This window comes from Primulina tabacum, chromosome 12 (genome assembly GCF_025594145.1).
Source record: "Primulina tabacum isolate GXHZ01 chromosome 12, ASM2559414v2, whole genome shotgun sequence".
In the NCBI taxonomy this organism is placed as follows: Eukaryota; Viridiplantae; Streptophyta; class Magnoliopsida; order Lamiales; family Gesneriaceae; genus Primulina; species Primulina tabacum.
In genome coordinates, this window is record NC_134561.1 from 23,718,056 (window position 1) to 23,744,909 (window position 26,854).

General features: G+C 37.0%; 1 long non-coding RNA gene across 1 annotated transcript; it reads left to right on the plus strand.

The window, feature by feature from the left end:
• Positions 1–15,486: 15,486 nt before the first annotated feature.
• LOC142521480 (uncharacterized) lies at positions 15,487–26,515 on the plus strand. Its single transcript, XR_012814205.1, has 3 exons — positions 15,487–15,599; positions 16,131–16,400; positions 26,142–26,515. It is a non-coding gene; the product is annotated as an uncharacterized LOC142521480 (long non-coding RNA).
• Positions 26,516–26,854: the final 339 nt, after the last annotated feature.

A 26,854-nucleotide genomic window follows, 5' to 3' on the forward strand; every position in this document is an offset into this window, starting at 1 on the left:
CCACGGTTTAAGACACTCTTTAGGATGTTGGTAAGAGGCTCTGGTCAGTGGTTCAAGCCCCAATGACAGATAGCCTTGTTAATGAAGCGATGCAAGCACAAGTGCTGCTGCTGCATTTTTTTGACAACAACTTGAGCTTCGGTTTAGGAGGCTTGTTTGAGTTCTTGGTTGGCTTCTAGCCCTTAGCCATGGTTCAAGCCACACTTTAGGATGTTGGTAAGAGGTTTTGGTCGGTGGTTCAAGCCCCAATGACCATTAGCCTTGTAATCAAAGCGAAGCAAGCACAGCTGCTGCCGCTGGAATTTTACAGCAGCTTTGCTGCAGTTCAGAGGTCACGTACGAGTTCTCGGTTGGCTTTTAGCCAATGGAATTGGATTAGACAGTACCTTATGGAGTTAGGAAAGTCAGGTTTTTGGCCGTTTGTTATTTGGTAAAGTTTAGAGGTCGTACGAGAATTTACGGTGCAATGTGCCAAAGTGACTCTCGAAAGAGCGTTTCATGATTTTGGCCTCCATGCACAATTTTCGTGTATTACAGCCCTTGGTATATATTTTTCAGTATTTTAGGTGTATTTTAATCATGACTAAACGATGGTTTGATGTTGGTTCGGGTTGGTACGGAGTCATGGTTAGATACTAAGTTTGTTGGGCGTAATTGTCTCGTTTTTTTTTTCGATTATGAGATGTTGGTCAAGTTGAGATTATTTGCATGTGTCTCATGTTAGAATTAGGTTGCAGCGAGCCTGAGAATGATCCAACTCAATTGGTAAATTAAAACAGGATAATAATTATATTACGTGCATAAAAATATAAATTGTTTATTTTTGAGATATATGCGATATGTCTTATGGCCACCTTACGCTTATGAGATTGCTTAACCCGGTGACTTATGACCGGTTTACGTTTATGTATGGGTACGGATATCCAGTCCAAGGGCTGTGATGATCACTACCGCCCAGTATACTGTGGTTTAGTCTGATCAGACGTGCATGTTATGTTATGGACCACTTGCGTAGAAACATTATCTCTACCAAAAATTACGATATGATATGTTATGACAGAGCTTTATCGAGCAAAGCTTTTACGTATGATTTTCAGATATGCACGTATTTATAATTACTCACGATACGATTTTCACGTTACGCTTTACGATACAATATTTTTACGTTGCATGCGATTTTATGATATATTTACTTGTTATTCACGATATATGCATGCTGGGTCTTTAGACTCACTAGACTTGATTTATGTAGGTACTAACGATGTAGAGGCTGAGGGCGGGGACCAGTGAGTTAGCTCGGATCAGCGGTAGTACGAACCCGAGGACCTCACGTTTAATTACTCAGTTTTATGTTCAAACTCTTGTTATAACTTTTATATATTTTAAGTTATTGTTTAAAACATTATTCAGTTTCCGCTGCTATGTTTATGTTAAACCGTTGGGTTATTTTACGAAAGTTTTTATACGTTGCAAGTTAATTTATTTAAAGGGAAAATTTTTAATAAATCCGAAAAATTATGAATACGAAATACGGGCCCTCACAGAAATACTTGGAGTAGAATACCTCCTTAAAGCCATCCCAAGAAAGGGTCTGCAGATTCGCTGCTACGGACATAGTCTGGCGTCCTCGGTCAGTAGAAATGTGGCACACCTGACCCTATCTGCATCTTGCAACTTTATAAAGGCGAAAATCACCTCGATGGATTTAATCCATCCCTCGGCTATCATCGGGACAGTAGTCCCCGAAAAATCCTTTAGATTCATTCTCCTGAACCTCTCATATACCGCCTCTGGTCTGGGCCTAGCCCCCGCATCGACTGCAGCCTGGTTCCCTGCAAACTGTGCGAAGAACTGAGTCATTCCTGCAAGCATCTGTGCCTGCAAATCTGGTGGTGGAGGAGGAGGAGCGTCTCTCCCCTCCTCTCGAGCCTCTCTATCCTCATCCCTTGCTTCCCGATAAATTATGCATCTAGGAGGCATACTGTTCCAACAATTATCCAACACGTAAACAACCATATGCAAGAACATGATATAAATAATATAGGATGCACGTAAATTGAACTTAAAACATGGGCATGCTGAAATCATGACTTAATGCTTAGTGCATAACATAACTCAAAACTTTAAAACTTACAGACTTGAGGTGTGGTTTCGTGAGCTTCTCGCAACTGGCAGTAGGCATAACCCTTTACAAGAACACCTCTCTGATACCAACTGTAACGTACCGTAATTTTTACTACTTAAAATTTACGAAAAAATAAAAATTTTCTTGATTATAAGATAACTTTCAATTTTGATTTAAAATAAACTGTACATCTCCAAAAGTGGTTGCAACAAAAGATCTAAAAATAAAGTTCACCAAAAGCATCTGATTAAAATCTCATAACCAGTAACATAAATCAGATTATTTTGATCAATTCAAAAAGCTTAAAACAAGGCGGTCCTCGGATTTAGCCTCCTGCTCGGTCCAAGCCAGCTCCTTGGTCCCCATCCCTAGTCTCCTCCAAGTCATCCTCACCTGCATCTATCAAGTCTAGTGAGTCTAAAGACTCAACACATATAAACTGGAAGTAACGAGTAATACGTAATAAAACCACATGCAACTTTTAATATAGAACGTACTTACTGGAACTTGAACTTGCATAAATAAACTGGAACATACGTACATACATACATAGACGTGCCATAACATGAAACTTTTCTTAAACGTGCTTGCATACTTGTACATACATAAACTTCATCATTTTGCGTAGAAGCATGTTTCAAAGCAAATGACCCATAACATAAATCGCCTGATCAGACTAAACCATAGTACTGTGCTGACAGGGAAAAATCCACTGCCACATACATGAGATCCCCGTTCATGCTTTAACACTTTCCAATCCTGATCTAAACCCGTTCATGATTTAACGGGGTGGATTGGTCCCTGGTCATACTTCACCGCTTTCCAATCCCATACATAAATTGGTCACAAGACATTTAGCATACCTCAAAAAATTTGAAATATTTTCTTTGCACGTCAAACATACTTACTTGGCGTTGAGGGATTCGTTGGATCTCGTATGGGGCCGCTGCTTCAACATACTAACAAGAGTTCAAGCACTTAATTTCCATACTTAGACGTAATGATCGTGCTCACCAACCAAAATGGCAATTTTCTTACGACGTTCTAAATTGCTCAGTACTTGACCTCCTTTAATCATTGTACTAAGCCATGACATCAACTCCTTAAAAAAATCCTAACATGATGTGTGAACATTTTCCAAACATAGAAGACATGAGCCTAAAATAGTGTTTTAAAAAGTCATGGACGAGCGCCTAGGCACTGGACAGTACTGTGTTGCGGCACTGCCTAGCGCCGCGGTGCTAGCATTGCCGTAGGCCAAGAGCTGTGGCGCCACAAGGGCAGCGCCGCGGCGCTTGGCTTGCGCAGAACGGGCGCTGCGGCGCTCCCTGGCGAGCGCTACGACGCTAATCCTGCGCACAACCAACACAAAAATGACACATTTTGATGCAATTTTAAACGTCACACTTAAACGACTCGAACCGATGCAACGAGACTCATCTTAGGACGCTATGACAAGGATTCAATTCAAAAAAATGTCCCCAAAACAACGACGCACAACAACTATGCAACATAATCCGTAAACATGAATTTTGACACCAAAATACTTTCTATGACTTCTAATTTAACCAAGTGCCTATCGACCCAAGACGAAACACCAAACATCAACCCCACATCATACTCACCATGCTTAAACGCAGCACCAGTCACCCAACGTCCCCAACGAAGTCTGCAATAATTAAACTTCAAGAATACATCAATAACAAAATTTTTCTAGAAAACGCAGTTTGAGCAGTCCCACGAAAAACACCATAACTCACTCACGTTTTATCCAAATATTTCGAGTTTACTGTCAAATCGAAGGTATTAAAAAGTTCTACGTTTTATATGTTGAAAGTTTTTCCAAAAAGTCGTAATATTTAATTTGACATCAAAATTCGAGTTTTAGATCTAAAAATTATTTCAAAATCAATCCAACCATGTTTGCTCAAACTTCTTCATAACATCCACATATTTTTCATACAATAAACATAAAAATCATTACTATGACAAGATCGATGAAGAAAGGAAAGAATATACGTGCCTTTGATGTGAAAAACTCACGATACGGCAATACCGAAGCGGAGACGGAGCTAAGGTTGATCCAGGACGATGGTGGCTCGATTTTCTTGCAACAGAAACGACGAAATCTCGCTGGAAATTATAGAGGGAAGGGGCGGCTGCTCTCTAGGCTAAGAACCCTAATATTTTCTCCTCTCAAAATATTAAGAATCTGAAAATAGAGTGTGTGTGTGTGTAATAAAACCTGTGTGTGTACTCGGTGTGTGTGTGTGTTTAGCTAAATTAGGGGATTAGAATATTGCTTAATTAGTGTTTAGTAACTAATTAAAGTATTAACTCTCCCCTAATTAATATAAAAATCTCTAAATTTAAAATAAAGTGCACACTTGCTAAACTTTAAAAGTTTTTAAAATTCTAAAATCACCCAATTAATAATTTAGCTTTAAAATGCTAAACTAAATAAATTATCTAAAATGCCCCATCCTCAACTAAAAAAAAAAAAAATACCAGATTTAAAATTGTAAAAATCGTCACCGGTCTCCTTTCCTCAATCCCACATCAAGTAATCGCCTAAAATACAACATTTTAACGTGCATCACATAAACATGAATAATTTAAAATAATGCATCATTAAAATAACTTTTAAATTTTAAATAATGATTTAACCATTAAATAAATGCATGGAATTTACGTGTACTGATTTTGGGCACTACAATTACAGTTTCTATAATCAATCAAAGTCTTTTAGTAAAAACATATCCTTGTGATGAAAGGGGTGACGTAGAAGCGATAAAAGTCTCCGAACATCCATAAAACTTTTTGTGCTCAGCATCTCATTTATTCCTCAAGTATTCAATCTATCAATTAGTTTATTTCCGCATTTCAACTAGCTAACTGACTGATATTGACATCAAGATTCTTGAATTTAGTTTATCACTAAACTGATTCATCATTTCAAAAAGAGCTAAAAACCTTAAAGTGTTTATTCAACCCCTTTCTAAACACTTTAACCCTTCAAACCCATCCTAAAAAGTGGTATCAGAGCCAGGTTTCAATCTTGTTTCTGAATATTTTCTGTCTATACGCTTGATCACCATGTCTTCATTCAATAAAATCCATATGTTCTCAAGAGATGAATTTGATGATTGGAAAATCAGAATGCAGGCTCATTTAGCAGCACAAGACGATGATATGTGGTACATTATAACTGATGGACCTATGAAAATCATGAAAGCTAACACAACTATTGCTATAACTGATGGAGCACCTCATCGTATTGAAAAATCACGTGAGGAATGGACAGCTGAAGACAAGAGAAAAGTAAATTTGGACAATGTAGCCAAAGATATTCTGTACAAAAAATTGGAAAAATTACATTAAGCAAAATATAGATGTGCAAAACACCCAAATAAATTTAGGAAAAACTGATTCAGTTGTATGAGGGCAACGAGCAAACAAAGGAAAACAAACTCTCAGTCGCAGTACAAAAGTTTGATAATATCAAGATGAAGACTGGAGAATCAATGAATGAGTTTGACGAACGAGTTAACAGTATCATTAATGAAATGAATGCACTAGGGAAGGTATATTCAAATAAAGAAATTGCATTGAGGGTTGTTCGTGGTCTTACCAAAGAATGGGATGTGAAATGTAAACTCCAAAATACGATGACGTAATCCAAATGCACGTAAATTTAGGAAAAATGAAAAATGACTAATTAAATGATTTTAATATCATGAATTAATTGTGATGTGCATGATTACATGTTTAAAATAGGGTTTCCAGTTAGAATGCATAAAATTGGGTTTTAAAGATTATTCGAGACGCGATCGAGGAACGGAGACCGGAGATCATATGAGAGAAAATATTTTATAAAATAATTATTTTTAATTGTTTAATATGTGGTATATTTTAAATGGAATTTTTGAAAATGAGGTGTTTTGAAATATTTTTATACGCCGAGTTGTATTTTAAACCGACAATCTACTTTCAATAAACATAGAGACATTTTGAGAACTCGGCTAATATTTTCACAAACTTTCCTAAACAAAATATTTTAAATAATAACTAATGGGCTTAATGAGCCTATTATACTAGGTTAATGGACCAAAGCTTGCACCATGTGTTTTAATTAAAATAAAAATCCATCAAACCCTCCCCAAAACCCTCACAACCCATGCCCCCTCACCCTAAATCACACTAGGACTCTATCATCAGCCAAGTTTCACACACCACACGTAAATATTGAGAGAGAAGCCACGGTTTTTGAAGGAAATTCAGCATAGGGTTTTCTCTACGTTGACGTCCTCGCATCGCAAACCGTTTCCGTGCGTAATGAACGCAAAGGCACACTTTAATCTCTTTTTTCTCATTTATCACATCATATTATATGTTTGATGTATGTTAACGTGAAAAATATGTTGCCCTTGTAATTATTTTCGTTTTTATGCCATGCTATGCCAAGAAATCATGTTTCTATGATTCAAAACTCATGTTAAGGATACTTAGAGGGGCTGCCATGGTAGGGACACCAAAAGGGATGAATTTCAGAGATTTTAGAAGGCTTAAGTGAGGATGAATAATGGCTGGACGTGAGGGGTAAGGGGTTTCACGAAAATATAATCATTGTGGGCTAGGGCTCTTCGGCTAGGGCATCCTTGAGGGCCACGGTTTTTATCTGTTGTTAGGGCACGACCAGGAGACCTAAAGGGAGGATAGGATGGTCCTATGGTGGTTGCATGAGGCTTGGCTCGAGTGCTGGTGTGATCGCGTGAGGGAAGGGAACCGCGGATGGCATAAGCGATCGGATTTGGGGGATGAGGCTTCTAGGTCTTTTAGGCTCAGTCCAATAGGGTCCCTAGGGTTCGCTCATAATCCTAGTATGGTCAGCTAGGGTCTGGTTGGGCTGGTTAGTGGCTAGGGCCGAAGGGATGCATGGTTAGGAAGGCTAGGGTTTGTTTAAGTTTCGAGTTAATACGAGTCAAAATCGGGATGTACATCTAAGTTTTAAAAAAACGAATTGAGAAATTAGTCAAGAAGCTTAAGTTTACGTCTAACAAATATTTATGGGTGTATTTTAAGGTTTTAGGTTAAGTTTGGAATGATTTAGGTCATCGTTTTATGGTCTAAGGATAATTTGGGAAAGTTAGGGTTTCAGGGACAAAACGATCATTTTACACCTCAAAAACATTAGACGTCGTGACAGTGTCCTGAATGCTGAAATATATGTTAAAATGTTTATTTCAAATTTTTATGAGATTTTATGAATAAACGTTAATGCTAAAAGACGTTGCATGTTTGTTTTAAAAGATAAATGATTTATGTGTACATGAATTTTTATAAGTGATGGAAATATAAAAATTTGAAGGAAGTGAATTGATTGTGCCTAATACGATGATACGATAATATGTAAGGCCATTGCTCAGTTGACAGGTGAGAGTGTCGCCGATATCTCTGCCGTCCTGTACCGTGGTAATACGTAGATGAATCCATCGACCTACGGCTAATACGAAAGTCACAATTGAGGATCTGAATTCAATAAAAATGAAAACATATATGTATATTATGAAAAGGAAAAAATATATGATGAAAAGAAAAAAATATATGATGAAAGGAAAATGTTTGAGTTTACGCATATTCATGAAAAAATTATTTTCACTGTTATTTGTGAATGTATATGTATTACTTGATATCATGATTAAAGTTTGAAGAAAAACGAGTAGTGGACGTTTAATGAAAACAATGGCAATGAGAGAATCCAAAGATCTCAATAAAGTAGCACTACACGATCTATTTGCATATATCAAGGCATACGAGTTTGAACTGAGAACCATCAACTCCACCAGTTACAATTGCTCTCAGAGACTTAAAACTTGAACCAACTGGTTCAATTGAAAAATCTGTAGAGCAGCTGAGCAAAGATGCCACGTCATTATTCATCAAGAAGTTTGGAAGATTTATGAGAAATAACCAGGTATCCTTCCAAAGACACTCTCATAAGAATATCTCCAATGAGGAACCAAATGTTTCTACAATTGTTGCAAGACCGGACATTTCATTGCTGACTGTCCTAAGCCAAAGAAGGATAGTCGACGTTCAACAGAAAAAAAAGAAGTCATTTGAGCAGAGGAGGAGAGCTAAGGATGATATGAGATCATTCAGAAAGAAGCATGAAGCTCTATTAACTAAAGAAAGCAAGTCCAAGTGGGCAGAAACTGATAGTGATGAATCACAATCTGAGAGCTCGAGCAGCTCCAGCGATGAAGAAGAAGTAAAATGCCTAATGGCTAATGATACAGAACTGGAATCAAGCAGTGAGCAAGTATTTGATTTCATTTCAACTGATTTTACATGGGAAGAAATTATTTCCGCACTACACGACATGGTCAATGAATATCACAAACTTGCTCTCTCATTTGAGAAGGCCAAAGCAAAGCAAACAAATCCCCAAGACCATAAAACTGAAACTGATGAATCAGTTGAACTGCTGAGACTAAAAAGGGAGATTGCTGAGCTAAAAGCAGATATGAGTGAGAACCAATCTATGATTCAGTAGCTGAAACTTGAGAATTCAAGACAAACTGATCTGATTAAAACTTGGATTAAGTCATCAGTCACATTGAATGAAATGCAAGATTCACAAAAAACATTCACTGACAAAACTAGTTTAGGCTTTAATAGCCAAGATGAATATTCAACTAGTTGTACCAAGCCAGAACTGAATATGTGCAAAGAGAAATATATTCACTTTGTAAAATCAGATACGGTACCTGAACAATTAGAGCCAAGTAAACTAGTAGAACAAACGATTGACAATAAGAACAAGGCTAAGAGGTATGGAATTGGATATAGTCATTCGAGTTCAAATGATCCACGAAGCTGGTCAACTGAACGAGCTATGAAAATCAGAACTCTAGGAATGCTTATTACAATCGTAAGTCTGTTCAGAAAAGATATCGGATGAACAACCAGGTGAACAAAGAAAAAAAACATATTGTCTCATTTGAACACAACACATCAAGCACACACATATCGAGAAAAACTATCTGGAACACATCAACTGGAAAGTCAGTTAGACTAGTCCAAGTCTGGGTTCCTAAAGGACTAATCACTTTAGGATCCAAATAGATGTGGGTACCAAAATTATTCATTGTGTGTGACTGCACGTGACAGGTACATCAAATAAAGATTCAATCCGGTACCTGGACAGTGTATGCTCAAGACACATGACAGGGGATGGTGATTTGTTATCCCAACTAGTCAAATATTCTTGTCCAAAAATCAGTATTAGAGATGGCTGAAAAGGTAGAACCATGGGTAAGGGTAGGCTTATCCATGACAAAATTATTATTGATGATGTTCTACACATTCATAATTTGAAATATAATCTCATTAGCATCAGTCAGTTGTTTGATAATAATTTTTCAGTTCAAATCAACAAGCACACCTGCACAGTCAAGAACTCAATTGATAATATCGTAATTATAGGAAATCGATGTGGTAATAATTACAAAGTAAGTTGGACTAATCAACCTAATGAACCAGTTCATTTTGTAGCTTCTAATTCATCCAAGAACTGGCTATGACATAAAAGGTTGAATCACTTGAATTTCAAATCCATCGCTCATCTGAGTAGTCATGATATTGTAACTGGTCTGCCTAAGATTGTATTTTCAAAAGATAAAATATGTTCAACATGTCAGTTTCCTAAACAAGTAAGATATTCATTTAAAAACAGAATGAGCAAATCTTCCTCCAGATGCTTAGAACTGATGCATATGGATCTGTTTGGAACTATAACAGTCATGAGTTTAGGGGGAATGAAATACACCCTGGTAATTTTGAATGATTTTTCAAGATTTACTTGAGTTATTTTTCTCAAATCAAAAGATCAAATTGCTACACAAATGATTGAACTTTTCAAAAGACTTTTAAATGAAAAATCAGTGGGGATTGACATAATAAGCTCTAATTTAAGGACTGAATTTGTCAATCAAAATCTTTCTCTATTTTTAGAAAATTCTGGAATGAAGCATGCGTTCTTAGCTGCAAGAACACCTCAGCAAAATGATGTAGCTGAAAGAAGAAATCGAACTCAAAAATAGCATATAGAACAATGCTTGTTGATTCTGGTATTTCTCAAAGATTTTGGGCAGAAGCAGTAAACATTGCATATTATATTCAGAACAGATCAATTATTAATAAAAATCATTTAAAAACGCCATATGAGATTTGAAATGGAAAGAAAGTGTCGTGTCCTACTTCAAAATATTCGGTTGCAAATGCTTTATTCATAACAATGGTAAAAATCATTTAACAACATTTGACGCTAAATCAGATGAATGAATTTGTCTTGGATATTAATCAGTTAGCAAGGCTTACAGAGTCTTCAATAAGCATACTTTAAATATAAAAGAATAAATACGTGTTGTATTTGATGAATCTGCTCTAACTGATAAGCCAACTGATCCATTGGAGCTGACTGATCGCTTAACAAAAATCAGCTTGGAGGATGATAGTGAAGAAGAAGCACATCAATTTAAACATCCTTCAAACACCTGAACCTGAAGTTGTGGATCAAATAGTTGAACATGAAACTGTTCCGAACAATAAAGATGTGGAACAACGCGATGATATTCAAATACTAACTGAACCTGTTGCAACTGATGCTGAAGGAAATGTTCAGTTACAAATTGAAACAGTTAAGCAAACTGATCCAATCAGTTCCAACTACAGATGGAGTAAATCACATCTTCAAAACTTGGTGATAGGTAAACCATTTTATCCGATAAGAACTAGAAATCAAATGTTTAATTTATTTGTATACTATGCATTTGTTTCTCAATTTTAACCTAAGAAAACTGATGAAGCTCTAGCTGATCCAAACAGGATAAATGCCATCCAAGAGGAGCTAAATCAGTTTACCCATAACAATGTCTGGACTTTAGTTCCAAGTCCACTTTCAAATCAATTATTGGTACAAAATGGGTGTAAGGACCTCGTATTTTTTTTATCGTAAATCATATGTTGATTATCGATAATTCATGAAATCCTTATGTTATTCAGTGCATGAAGTATATAAGTTACACATGTTACGGCTTTCGGCATAATTATATGAGTATTAGCTCAAATGAAATGAAACCAGTTTAATTAGAAAGCTAATACATAGTACCAAAACTTTCATGTTTTGAGTTTTGTCCAGATACATTTGGAAATAGGGACAAAATCATTCCGAATTGTATCGTGTGCATTGAAGTTCCTACACTGACATATTTTGGGATTACGAGCATAATTTTTGAGTCTGATATCCAAATTGAGTGAGGTTAGTGGCAAATAAAAGCAAAGACATAGATCTACAACTTTCATGTTAACACTTTTGCTAAGTCGAAACCCAGCGTTCCGAACAGAAAATGGCGCGCTAGGGCGCTACTTCATGTGCGCCCCAGCGTGACATTATCAAGGCTTGTGGACAGAACTCGGCGCTCTAGGGCGCTACTTTATTTCTGCCCTAGCACAGGATTGGAGCACAATTTGGACAGATCCTGGTGCGCTAGTGTGCCACTTCATGACCGGCCCAGCGCGGCGTGATAAAAATCTCCTGGACAGAACTCGGCGCACTAGGGCGCAAGTTCTTGATCGCCCCAGCGCGGATGCCTCAGATTTAAGTTGATAAGAATGAGTTTTCTCTCACTTTTTTATTTTCTTTGAAAGCTTCGAGCGTCGAGAGAAAAGCGATGAATTTGAGTTCGATTGTACGAATCTACCTCGAAACATTGTTGAAACTCGAAACAAAATATATATTCGGATTTCTCGCGTCGAGAGCGTCTTTTTGAGGTAAGTTTCTTTTGGTTTCAGCACCTTTATTTATTGAATTGCTGGAATCACATGTATTTGAAGTCAAGATCACTATATGTGGTAGAATAACCGACAAGAAACTCTTATTTAGGGTCGGAATTGAATCATGTTATGATTTCAATTTGATTTGAATTTTCAAAGTTTCAAAAAAATTTGGAACTTGAATTGTTGATTTTAAATGAGTTGAGGTTATCAGGAGACCGGATAGTGTACTTCTGGAGGGAGTCACATCTAGGTTGAGGTTGAGTGGTCTATCCCAGTGTATATATGTATCTATATACCGGGACATGTCCAGAGGATATGAGTTGTTGTATGTAGTTGATTTTGATTATGTGTGGGCATATTTTATGATGCCATATGTTTATCTGAGACTTTATTATATACTTTTTTTTAGAATCATAATTAAAGTTGTCACATTTTGAGTGCTTCGACCTGATGAGGTTTAGCTTGATCCTTCACTTTCCTATATTGAACAACCGGTTCGCATTATGGATCGGAAGAAGAAAATAATGCGTAACAAATCAATTCCACTAGTTCGAGTACAATGGACACGACATGGTGTGGAAGAGTCAACGTGAGAATTGGAAAGCAAGATGCGAGAATCATATCCACAATTGTTTAATTCTATTCCACCTGTTCCATTATGTTCAATGTATAATGATCCATTTATTGATTTTAGTTTTGATATGTACTGTAACTTGTGACAGATTATATGTTTGCCGAGGTTATATATGTATTTATAGATATACTTAAGATTTCGAGGACGAAATCTTTTAAGTGGGGGAGAAATGTAAGGACCTCGTACTGTATTATCGTAAATCATATGTTGATTATCGATAATTCATGAAATTTTATGTTATTCGGTGCATGAAATATATAATTGACACATGTCATAGTTTTCAGCATAATTATCTGAGTATTAGTTCAAATGAAATGAAACCAATTTCATTAGAAAGCTAATACATAGTACTAAAACTTTCATGTTTTGAGTTTTGTCCAGATCCATTTGAAAATAGGGGCAAAATCATTCCAAAGTGTATCATGTGCATTGAAGTTCCTGCACTGACACATTATGGGAGAACGAGCATAAATTTCGAGTGCGATACCCAAATTGAGTGAGATTAGTGACAAATGGAAGCCAAGACATAGATATACAACTTTCATGTTGACCACTTTTGCTAATTCGAAACCTAGCCTTCCGGACAGAACATGGCGTGCTAGGGCGCTAGTTCTTACGCGTCCCAGCGTAGCATTATCAAGGCTTGTGGACAGAACCTGGTGTGCTAGGGAGCTATTTTATTTCCGCCCCAGCGCGGCATTGGAGCACAATTTGGACAGAGCCTGGCGCACTAGGGCGCCACTTCATTACAGCCCCAGCGCAGCACGTTAAAAATCACCCGGACAGAACTCGGCGCGCTAGGGCGCAAGTTCTTGACCACCCCAGCGTGGATGCCTCAGATTTAAGTTGATAAGAATGAGTTTTCTCTCACTTTTACATTTTCTTTGAAAGCTTCGAGTGTCGAGAGAAAAACGATGAATTTGAGTTCGATCGTACGGATCTACCTCGAAACATTGTTGAAACTCGAAACAGACTATATATTCGGAATCCTCGCGTCGAGAGCATTCTTTTGAGGTAAGTTTCTTTTGGTTTCAGCACCTTTATTTATTGAATTGCTGGAATCGCATGTATTTGAAGTCGAGATCACTATATGTGGTAGAATAACCGACAAGAAACTCTTATTCAAAGTCGGAATTGAATTATGTTATGATTTTAATTTGATATGAATTTTCAAAGTTTCAAAATATTTTGGAACTTGAATTGTTGATTTTAAATGAATTCATTGATTGGAATGAATATTTTGATGATGTAGAGAGATTTTCTATACTGAAATCTTAAAGCTACATTGACTGGAGACAAAGAATTGAGGTATGTTGCGACCGAGTAAAATATGATAGGTATCTATGTTAGATGATATATGTTTGATTGATTTAACTGAGAATATGTGTCTATATGCCTTACTTGTTTAGTCGACGTGGCATACATGACATTTATGATTGCTATATCGATGCATAAAATAAATATTTAGTTAACACACATCATTTTATTCATGCATTGATACATGACATGCACGTTGAGCCATGATCCTTGAATACCTTTATATGATTGGATTTGATTCTGGGGTTTTTGAACACGATGCTATGTTTTGCATTATGTGGCCCGTAAAAACATTGTCATTCGTGGCCCAATGATTGATTGATTGAGATTTGGGATTTGATGGCGCTTTGCCGACACTATCATACTATCATCCCTTATACTTGATTGAGGCAGTGTGCCAGATCGAGCATTGATTTGATAGCGATTTGATTGGCTTTGATACATGCTCAGTGGATCGGCATTTGACCTGATATCCCCATGACATACATGCATGACATATCATATATCATTTTATAGATACATGTATATATTATGGTTGTTCTATACGGAGCTTGTGCTCATCCCCAAGGGGTGGCTGTTGTTGTCTTTGTGTGTGGACAATGGCAGGTACTCCAGGTTATCAGGAGATCGGAGATGGTAATTCTGGAGGGAGTCACATCTGAGTTGAGGTTGAGTAGTCTATCCAAGTATATATATGTATCTATATACCAGGGCATGTCCCGAGGATATGAGTTGTTGTATGTAGTTGATTTTGATTATGTGGACATATTTTATTATGTGATATGTTTAGATGAGACTTTATTATAAACTATTTTTCGTATCATAATTAAAGTTGTCACATTTTGGGCTCATTTTCAATAAATATTTTCACTCGTTTTCCGTTGTAATTAATTAACTCTAATCAAATTGCATTGTAATAAAGATTAGGAGTTAAGGGCCCCACAATGAGTATACAGAAACAAACTGAACGAAAATGGTTCAGTTGTACACAAAAATTCAAGGTTGGTTGCACAAGGATACATACAAGAGGAAGGAATCGATTATGACGAAACCTATTCACCAATTGCTCGACTGGAAGCAATAAGAATATTCCTAGCCTAAGCCTCTTTCAAGAACTTGAAAGTATACCAAATGGATGTCAAAAGCGCATTTCTCAATGGCCAGTACGTGAAGAAGTTTATGTTGAACAACCACCAGGTTTTGTGAATTGTAATGCCTGAAGTAAATATCACAATTTTTTGATTTAGTAATGTGATATTACTAAATAATTAATGATTTTTAAAGAATGAAATATGACATAATTTTGGTCATATGAAGCCCAAATGAGTTAAAATTTTGATATAACGTAGAAAACTCAAAGATATAGAAGTTTCATGTTTTCGGTTTTGAAAAATTTGATCGTTTGACTGGTCCAAAAAGATATACCGGTTTAAAATGTTAAATATTATATATTATATTATATTATTTTATTAATATAATATAATATAATATTAAAAAATGCATTGAGTCGGTGGAATCAAATTGAATTCCACCGACCTCAGCAAGGATATTCGACAGAGAGTTGAGACAGAAGAGATGAAATAGCATTTTAAATTTTCTTTTTGATCGTGCGACTTATCGATTTATTCAATCGACGAACCGACTTCAGTTTTGGGATCGTTGACACGAGATCTTCGATTTGAGGTATAAATTGTATAGTTTTGGTGATATTTGAAATTTGTCGATTTCTGGAATAAATCTGATAAATTGTTAAATCATACTGAAATTGAAGATTGTTGAAAAATGTATGATTTTAACGAAGTAGAGAAGATTATAGTGACGTTATTTTGAATTATTCCTAATTTATTATAATTAGGGATTTTTAATCGTTGGATTGAGATTGAAGAGTTGTTTTTTTCAGTTGTTATTAATTCTGATTATATATTCGGAGTCTACGAAGTATAGGTAGGCTACACGTAGATATAAAGTTTTCGTAATTTGACGGATGTTGTAAAATATCCTATTATTTGAAGTTAATTTATTAGGGTGTATTTGATGTTAGTATTGTGAATTAAATACACTGAAATATTAATTGTTGAATGATAAGAAGTTATAATCGAGTTTTATATTTTTATTGAATTGATTATTGTTGGGCTATTTGATGTTATATATTGGGCTGTTATGATTGTGTCGATACGGTGACAGTGATCTGATAATTGATGTTGAATTATTTAGATACGTCACAAGCCTCGGGATCAAAGAAATAGTCAGATTTTATATATACTCGATTATCAGGTACGTGTTGACGTACGAGCAGATGTTGTTATTGTTTAGTATTGATGAATACTATTGTCTTGAACGATGATAAATCACTGTAATTGGGTGATTTTATATTATATTTGCTGTTGTTTATTATTGTTGATATTGTTGGCTGTCGTTGTTGGGAGACGTTACGTTGATATTGTTCGTTCAACGATATTGCTGTCGCCGGAGTTGGGGTGCGACGTATCGTTGATGTTATTCGTTCGGCGATATTGCTGTCGCCGGTGTTAGGGTGCGATGTATCGTCGATGTTGTAGTTCGTTCGACGATATTGCTGTCGCCGGTGTTGGGATGCGACGTATCGTCGATGTTGTTGTTCGTTCCACGATATTGCTGTCGCCGGAGTTGGGGTGCGACGTATCATCGATGTTATTGTTGCAGTGTGATGTTATTGAGGTTGTTGATGGCTGATTGTCCAGAAATGGCAAAGGGGGTATTTCTGTTATGTTTTCAGTTATATTTTATGTTGTTAATATTACTGTTATGTATTACGATGATGATTGTTGTGTATGCTCATTCTTTGGGGGCTGTTTCTGTTGGACAGATTACAGGACTATCCTGTGAGACATGATAGAGGTGAATGGCTAGGTGTGTTTAGTTAAATAGTCATGTAGTTGATAGAAGATAGAGATAATATAGTTTATTGTCTAATTTGAGTTGTGTGTATGTATTTATTATACTATTTCTGCAGGACTGATGTAGATAGTGTGATGATTGCACTATTTTGTCGTGTAGAGGCCCTTGTTCCGTATTTGAAAATTTGGGGAATAATTTAAAATTTTATTTTTAAATAAATAAAATATCTCATTCATAGCAGCGGAAGTAAATATCTGTATCAAAACAACAAGTTAAAATAGTTCAGCGTGATAAAAATGAGTTTGCATAAAAATGGTAAATAAACTGATAAATGAGGTCCTCGGGTTCCTACTACTGCCGAACCAAGATGGCTCACTGGTCCTCGCCCTCGGCCCCGACCTCATCAGTACCTACAACAATCAAGTCTAGTTAGTCTAAAGACTCAGCATGCATATATCGTATATAACAAGTAAATATATCATAAAATTTCATGTCGTGTAAAGATATTATATCGTAAAGCGTAACGTGAAAATATCTTGTCATAAGTAATTATAAATACGTGCATAACTGAACTGAAAATCGTAAGTGAAATGTTTGCTCGATAGAGGCCTGTCATGAAATAGCATATAATAATTTTCTCTTGAGAATATGTTCTACGCAAGTGGCCCATAACATAACATAACGTGAGCGTCTGATCAGACTAAACCACAGTATATTGGGCGGTAGAGATCACCACAGCCCTTGGACTGGATGTCCGTAACCATACATAAACATAAACCGGTCGTAAGTCACCGGATGAAGCAATCCCATAAGCGTAAGGTGGCCACAAGACATATCGCATATATCTCAAAAATAACATTTTTATACAATGCACGTAATATAATTAAAATCCTTTTTTACCAAATGGGTTGGATCGTTTCCAGGCTGGCTGCGACCTAATTCTAACATGAAAAACATGCAAATAACTTGACTTTACCAACATATCAAAAATCGAACTAAAAATGAGACTATTACGCCCAACAAACTTAATATTTAACCATGACTCCGTACCAACCCGAACCAACATCGAACCATCATTTAGTCATGATTAAAATACACCTAAAATGATGAAAAATATATACCAAGGGCTGTAATATACGAAAATGGTGCATGGAGGCCAAAATCATGAAACGCTCTTTCGAGAGTCACTTTGGCACATTGCACCGTAAATTATCGTACGACCTCTAAACTTAACCAAATCACAAACGGCCAAAAACATGACCTTCCTAACTCAATAAATCTCTATCCAGTCCAATTCCATAGGCTAAAAGCCAACCAAGAACTCAAATGAGCCTCTGAACCGAAGCACAAAGTTGCTGTCAAGAAAATTACAGCAGCAGCTGTTGCGCTTTCTTGCGTCGTTTGCAAGGCTAATGACCATTGGGGCTTGAACCACCGACCAGAGCCTCTTGCCAACAACATAAGGTATGGTTTGAACCATGGCTAAGGGCCCTAGGACAACCATAATCCAACCCAACACCTACGACTAATCTGAAGTTCCACCCGAGACGCCATTGAGCACGCGTGGGGGTGTTGCTTGTTTTGCTGTCAAATGAAGGATCCAATGGCTATGAGGTTAACCATGGTCCATGCTAGACATTCTAAGGTGTTGCATGAGTCATGGCTATGGGCTAGAAGCCAACCATAACCCACTTAACACCATAAGTTCGAAACTCAACACACACACCCGAAACCAAAATTTTAAAACCGAGGGGCGCTGTTCTTGTTTTTTTAAAAATCGAGGGGGATTTGCTATCAAAACGTGTTGCAAAGGGGGAAAGGGGCTGCAACTAATGGACTATCACCTTCCTAGCACACCCTATAACATGACCATTAGCAGCCTTTAGCCCCTGGAAATCGAGCTAACCCTAAAACCACAAAAACATCAAAACCGTGAAGAACAATTGGGGACCAAAATTCTGTGCAGATTTTTCTTTGAAAGTTACTGTCCAAATTCGGTTTTGCCATGGAAATAATGATCATGTAATGTTTTAAAATACTTATATAACTTGATTGAAGAGCAAAGAAATAATTTAAACATGCCTGAAATTTTGTTTTGAAGAAAACAAAACAATACGACGAACACGGCGCTGCGGAGTCGGAGTTGTGTTTCTTTGTTTCCTATTTTCTTTCTACTGCCACTCACGATTTCAGCTGTGTTTCTTCTAATAATTTCGAAGCTATGGGTGGAGGTATGCTAGGTAATGAAGGTGAAGGTTACAAGGGGGTGTTAAATGGGTCATGAAATGCATTTAGATGGGTGTTACAAATGAGGAGTTTGAATGGAATTTGAAATGCTTCTCATTCCCTTGCTAGCCGATACTCTTGTTCTCATTCTTGCTGCACGATCAGCTCATTTTCTAGACTCATAGGTTGATAGGAAATGAAGTGGAATTGTAGTATTTGAATTACTAATAATTAGTGAATTAAAAATGAGTAATTGAATACACTATGAAGTCCATTTAGAGGTGACTTGAATGGGGAGTTACCAAACTTTTGAAATGGTTTATGGGTTGACTAAATTGTTACTAATATTGCATGTACAATGTTGTTAAAATCTAATATTTTAAATGTTTAAGGTTTTAAACACCTCTTTATATATTTTAGTGAATTAACACATTAATTTAGGATAAAATCTTGCATGACATGCTTGACCTAAAATTTAAGTATTAAAATGCTAGGTTTTTAAATTTCTTGAATATATTAAACCTGGAATAATTTATCCCCATTTGTTTACATATTCTAATTTAAGCTTTTATTAAATATTGAATCTAAGAGAACTTATTTAATAACTTAGCTCCAATTAATTTAATAAATCCTAAGACATTCTTTTTCTTTGAAAATAAATTATTCATTGGCTTAAATTAAATTTAGGAATATTTTTCTTATTATTAATCTTATCCCTAATCTCCAAACTCCGGTCCGGCCTCGCGTATTTATCCTGAAAAGATAAAACTAAACATCTGCTTCTAAAATAAATAATCATGACTTAACAGTTATAAAAATGAATTAGACACTTTATATATGTCTAAAAATTCAATTTTAATTTAAATAATAGCAATTATGCATGGCTTATACGTAATCTGATTTTCGGGTTCTACATGTCGTATATGCATTATATTATTACGTCGTTGAAAAGAAATTTTTATGCATATGACATCACATGTTGTATGATTACGTGGCGAGATTTAGGGCGCCACATTTGATGGTATCAGAGCATATGTTAGATGTCTGAGATGGTTAGGAGTTGGGTTTGTGATGAGGGAGTTGGATGACGATATTATCTGCATGTGTCTGTGCATTTGACTTGTTATTGATGATTTCTCGATATGATTGATTGTTCTTTAGTTACGTGTGCTTTCGGGCGAAAGGTGTGATGATGATTACTGGATTGTAATTGTTAAATGTTATGATTAACAATTTTATTTCCAGTTATGGCAGCTAGAGAACAGGTACATCCACACGAGGAAACAGACGAGGTTGACAGTGGGTTTGGACAGATGAATCCATTGCCACCTCCTCCTATGGGACAGGCACCTGCAGATCAGTCTTTATTGCCTGGTGAGTTGACTTTGGCACAGTTTAGCAGTTATCTTCCATCGAGATTTGATAGTTATGAGACTGGTGAGCGAGCAGAGGAGTGGATTGAAAGGATATAGCAAATCTTTGTGACCGCTCCGTGTGCTAGGTCTGCTTGGTTACAATTGGCTATATTTCAACTTTCGAGGAACGTATTATTGTGGTGGCAGACGACTGAGGCCGGATTGAGAGCCCAAGGTCGTACTGTTGATTGGGATGTGGTTCGCTCTCGTTTTCTTGATAAGTATTTTTCTATAACAGCCAGACAGAAGAAAGAGATAGACTTCGAGGATTTGAGACATGGCAGTATTTCTGTTGCTGAGTATGAGTCTCGGTATTCTGCATTGCTGAAATATGTGCCACATGTTGCTACGAATGTTCATGCTAAGATGAGGTACTTTTTGAGAGGGTTGAAGTTAGAGTTATTTGATCGTGTGCAATCAAATAACCCAGTATAATTTGAGGATGCAGTGACGAGGGCTGAGATGGCTGAGTTGGTTATGCAGGAGTATGGGGCTCAGGGACGATTATCAGAGCCGACTAGGGAGTCATTGCGACCACATGGACAATCTTTTAAATATCAGAAGGGTTCATCTTCTACTTCAGCAACATCTGGGAAGCGTCGATTTGATTCACGACGTGTTGAGAGTCGTGGAGGTAGTTCTCAGTCTGTTCAGGGGCAGAGAGGAGAGTCCAGAGCAGTGAGATGTTTTCGTTGTGGGGGACCTCATTTGATTAGAGAGTGTACACAGACCGAGATCACCTGTTTTGAGTGTGGCGGTGTGGGTCTTATAGCGAGATAGTGTCCTAGTTGTGACGGACAGTGACAGCCCAGGAGTGATAGAGGTAGATCCTCAGAGAGAGGAGGACGACAGCCTCAGCAGTTTACATCATGACCTTCTGGAGGACAACCAAGTATGCAGGGATCTGGTCCGCCTCAGGCACAAGTGTATACTTCGTCATGAGAGCAGGCAGAGGAGGCACGAGAGGAGATGATAGCGGGTAAGTGTTATTTGTGTTCTTATTCTGCTTATATTCTTGTTGATACAGGTGCCTCACATACATTTATATCGAAGAGGTTTGTGGTTGAGCATCATATGCGCCCGTCTCCATTGTCTATGCCTCTTTCAGTTTCGACACCCTCTGGAGTTGGTATATCAATTGTATCTATGATATCAGATGGTATTATTTCTTATGAGGGCTACGAGCTGAGATCTGATATGATTATTTTGGAGATGACTGAATTTGATTGTATCGTGGGAATTAATGTGCTAAGGAGATATTGTGCAACTGTTGATTTTTATCAGTGGGTAGTATATTTGTATACAGATGAGAAAGAGCGTTGGAAATTTTATGGAAAAGGTTCTCGTCCCTGTGTTCCGTTGGTATCTGCTATCCGGATGTCTCGGTTATTGGAGCATGGACATGAGGGTTATCTTATTTATGTTGTAGATGTGACAGAAAAGAAGAAGGAGGTGAGAATAGAGGAGATACCTGTAGTTGCTGAGTTTGCCGATGTATTTCCTGATGAGATTCCAGGCTTCCCACCAGCTCGTGAGGTGGAGTTTGGGATTGAGTTGATGCCAGGTACTTCCCCTATTTCTCGTACTCGTTACAGAATGGCACCAACAGAGTTGAGAGAGTTAAAAGCCCAGTTACAGGACTTGTTGGACAAGGGATACATTCGTCCTAGTGTATCGCCTTAGGGTGCACCATTCTTATTTGTGAGAAAGAAAGATGGAACGATGCGGCATTGTATCGACTATCGACAACTGAATAAGGTAACGATTAAGAATAATTATCCCCTCCCTCGTATTGATGATTTGTTTGATTAGTTGCAGGGAACCTCAGTATATTCGAAGATTGATTTGAGATCAGGATATCATCAGATACGAGTTAGAGAGGAGGATATTCAGAAGACGGCATTCAAGACCAGATATGGGCATTATGAGTTTTTAGTTATGTCGTTTGGGTTGACGAATGCTCTAGCTGTCTTTATGAGTTTGATGAATAGGGAATTTCAGCCTTATCTCGATCGGTTTGTTATTGTGTTTATTGATGATATATTGATATATTCCAGGAGTGAGGCGGAGCATGCAGGGCATTTACGTTCAGTGTTAAAGGTACTGCGAGATAGACAGTTGTATGCCAAACTCAGTAAGTGTGAGTTTTGGTTGGATCGAGTGGTCTTCTTGGGTCGTGTTATCTCGAGAGATGGGATTTCTGTTGATCCAACGAAGGTCAAAGCCGTGTTACAGTGGTCTGCACCTACATCTGTACCAGAGATCCGTAGTTTCTTGGGTTTAGCATGTTATTATCGTCGATTTATCGAGGTATTTTCAATGATTTCTAGACCTTTGACACAATTGACGCAGAAAGGTGTGCGATTTCAATGGTCTGAAGCATGTGAGAGGAGTTTTCAGGAGTTGAAACACCGACTGCCGACTGCACCGGTGTTGTCAATCCCTACAGAAAACGAGAGGTTTGTTGTTTATATTGATGATCATTGCATGGTTTGGGATGTGTTTTAATGCAGGATCGACATGTTGTGGCATATGCCTCGAGACAGCTGAAACCACACGAAACAAAGTACCATGTGCATGACTTGGAGTTGGCAGCCATTATCTTTGCCTTGAAGATATGACGACACTATTTATATGGTACCTCGTTTTTGATTTATATTGATCATAAGAGCTTGAGATTTCTGTTTACACAGACAGATTTGAATATGAGACAGAGACGATGGCTAGATTTGCTGAAGGATTATGATTGTGAGATTGAATATCATCCTGGTTGAGCCAATCTTACAGCTGATGCATTGAGCCGTAAAGTGTGTTGTACTGCAGAGGATGTGAGTCGTTTATCAGCTATGATGATGTCTTGTTGTTCCTTGGGATATGATTTTGATATCTCGACCTATTCATGTATCTACCTTATTAGCTGAACCTGATATATATGGTTGTATTCGTGATGCACAGATGACAGACGAGAGAGTTTAGCGATGGAAGGAATTAGTTTCTCAGAAACATGATACTCGTTTTAGAGTGGCTGATGATGGGAGTTTGAGGATGAACGATAGATGGGTAGTTCCTGATGCATCTGAGTTGCGCCAGGGCCTGTTGCGGCATGCACATTGTAGTTGATATTCTATCCACCCTTGTTGCAAGAAGATGTATAAGGATCTACGTTCTCAGTTTTGGTGGAAGGGAATGAAACGTGATGTGATTGATTTGTACGTCGATGTCTTAATTGTCAACAGATCAAAGCTGAGAGGAGAAGGCCAGGAGGTGAATTGAGGAGTTTAGAAGTACCGACTTGGAAATGGGAGCACATATCGATAGATTTTCTGACTCATTTGCCAAGAAGCACTAGAACTATTGACTCTATTTGGGTGATTGTTGATCGATTGACGAAATTTGCACATTTTATATCCTATAGCATGAATAGTACGTAGTTGACGATGGCACAGTTGTAAATACGAGAGATTGTACGGCTGCATGGGATTCTAGTGTCTATTATTTTTGATAGAGATCCTCGATTTACTTCTCATTTTTGGGAAGGATTGCAGATTGCGATGGGGACAGAGTTGAGATTGAGTACAACTTATCATCCCCAGACAGATGGTCAGACTGAGCGTACTATTCAGACGCTGGAGGATATGATGCGTGCTTATGTTATGGATTTTAAATCTGTTTGGCAGTCATCTATTCCATTGGTGGAGTTTGCGTATAACAATAGTTATTAGAGTGGTATTCAGATGGCTCCATTTGAGGCATTGTATGGGAGGCGTTGTAGATCTACTTTATACTGGGATGATGTTGATCGAGCTGCGGTTACCGGTCCTGATATGATTCATGAGATGAAACAGAAATTAAAGTTGATACAGCAGCAATTGAAAGCAGCTCAAGATAGACTGGCCGCCTATGCCAATAAAAGACGAAGACCCTTAGAGTTTCAGCAGGGCGATCGAGTATTTTTTGAAAGTTTTTCCTTTTCGTGGCACAATACGATTTGGTGTGAAAGGAAAGTTAGCACCTAGATGTGTTGGCCCGTATGAGATATTGCAGCGGATAGGCACTTTGGCTTATCGATTGGCTCTACCTCCATCTTTATCTGGTATTAATGACGTGTTTCATGTGTCGATGTTGCGAAAGTATGAGCCAGATCCTTCACATGTGTTGGATATTTCTGAGGTTCAGTTAGATCATGATGTGCCTTATGTTGAGAGACCAATTTGTAATTTGGATCGATCTGAACGGAAGCTTCGTAGTAAGCTTATACCGATGGTGAAGGTCCAGTGGGAGCATAGAGGTGTCGAAGAGGCCACTTGGGAGACAGAGCGTCATATGAGGGAGCTCTACCCCTACTTATTCTGATGGTATGATGTATCTTTAATTACACATGTTATTTTTGTTTTTACTTAATTTCGGGGTCGAAATTAATTTAAGTGGGATAGAAATGTAATGCCTAAAATAAATATCACAATTTGTTGATTTAGTAATGTGATATTACTAAATAATTAATGATTTTTAAAGAATGAAATATGACATATTTTGGTTATATGAAGCCTAATTGAGTTGAAATTTGGATATAACATAGAAAACTCAAAGATATAGAAGTTTCATGTTTTGAGTTTTGGAAAATTTGATCGTTTGACTGGTCCAAAAAGATATACCGGTTTAAAATGTTAAATATTATATATTATATTATATTATTTTACTAATATAATATAATATAATATAATATTAAAAAAATGCATTGAGTCGGTGGAATTCATTCAAAATGAATTGAACCGAACTCAGCAAGGATATTCGACAGAGAGTTGAGACAGAAGAGATGAAATAGCATTTTAATTTTTCTTTTTGATCGTACGACTTATCGGTTTATCCAATCGACGAACCGACTTCAATTTTGGGATCATTGACACGAGATCTTCGATTTGAGGTATAAATTGTACAATTTTGGTGATATTTGAACTTTGTCGATTTCTTGAATAAATCTGATAAATTCTTAAATCATACTGAAATTGAAGATTGTTGAATATTGTATGATTTTAACGAAGTAGAGAAGATTATAGTGACGTTATTTTGAATTATTCCTAATTTATTATAATTAGGGATTTTTAATCGTTGGATTGAGATTGGAGAGTTGTTTTTTTCAGTTGTTATTAATTCTGATTATATATTCGGAGTCTACGAAGTATAGGCTACACGTAGATATAAAGTTTTCGTAATTTGACGGATGTTGTAAAAATATCCTATTACTTGAAGTTAATTTATTCGGGTGTATTTGATGTTAGTATTGTGAATTAAATACACTGTAATATTAATTGTTGAACGATAAGAAGTTATAATCGAGTTTTATATTTTTATTGAATTGATGGTTGTTGGGCTATTTGATGTTATATATTGGGCTGTTATGATTGTGTCGATACGGTAACAGTGATCTGATAATTGTTGTTGAATTATTTAGATACGTCACAAGCCTCGGGATCAAAGAAATAGCCAGATTTTATATATATTCGATTATCAGGTACGTGTTGACGTACGAGCATATGTTGTTATTGTTTAGTATTGATGAATACTATTGTCTTGAACGATGATAAATCACTGTAATTGGGTGATTTGATATTATATTTGTTGTTGTTTATTATTGTTGATGTTGTTGGCTGTCGTTGTTGGGAAACGTTACGTTGATGTTGTTCGTTCAACGATATTGCTGTCGCCGGAGCTGGGGTGCGATGTATTGTTGATGTTATTCGTTCGACGATATTGCTGTCTCCGGTGTTGGGGTACGACGTATCGTCGATGTTGTTGTTCGTTCGACAATATTGCTGTCGCCGGAGTTGGGGTGCGACGTATCGTCGATGTTATTGTTGCATTGTGATGTTGTTGAGGTTGTTGATGGCTGATTGTCCAGAAACGGCAAACGGGTATTTCTGTTATGATTTCAGTTATATTTTATGTTGTTAATATAACTGTTATGTATTACGATGATGATTGTTGTGTATGCTCATTCTTTGGGGGCTGTTTCTGTTGGACAGATTACAGGACTATGCTGTGAGACATGATAGAAGTGAAGGACTAGGTGTGTCTCGTCAAACAGACCTGTAGTTGATAGTAGATAGAGACAGTATAGTTTATTGTCTTATTTGAGTTGTGTGTATGTATTTATTATACTATATATGCTGCACTGATGTAGATAGTATGATGATTGCACTATTTTGTCGTATATACATTATATTATTATGTCGTTGAACAAAAAAAATTTATGCATATGACATCACATGTTGTATGATTACGTGGCGAGGTTTAGGGCGCCACATGAATCATTCATTTCTTGATTATGTTTATCATCTCAACAAAGCATTATATGGTCTCAAACAAGCTCCCCGAGCTTGGTATGAAACATTTTCAAAATTCTTAACTGATCCTGATTTTATT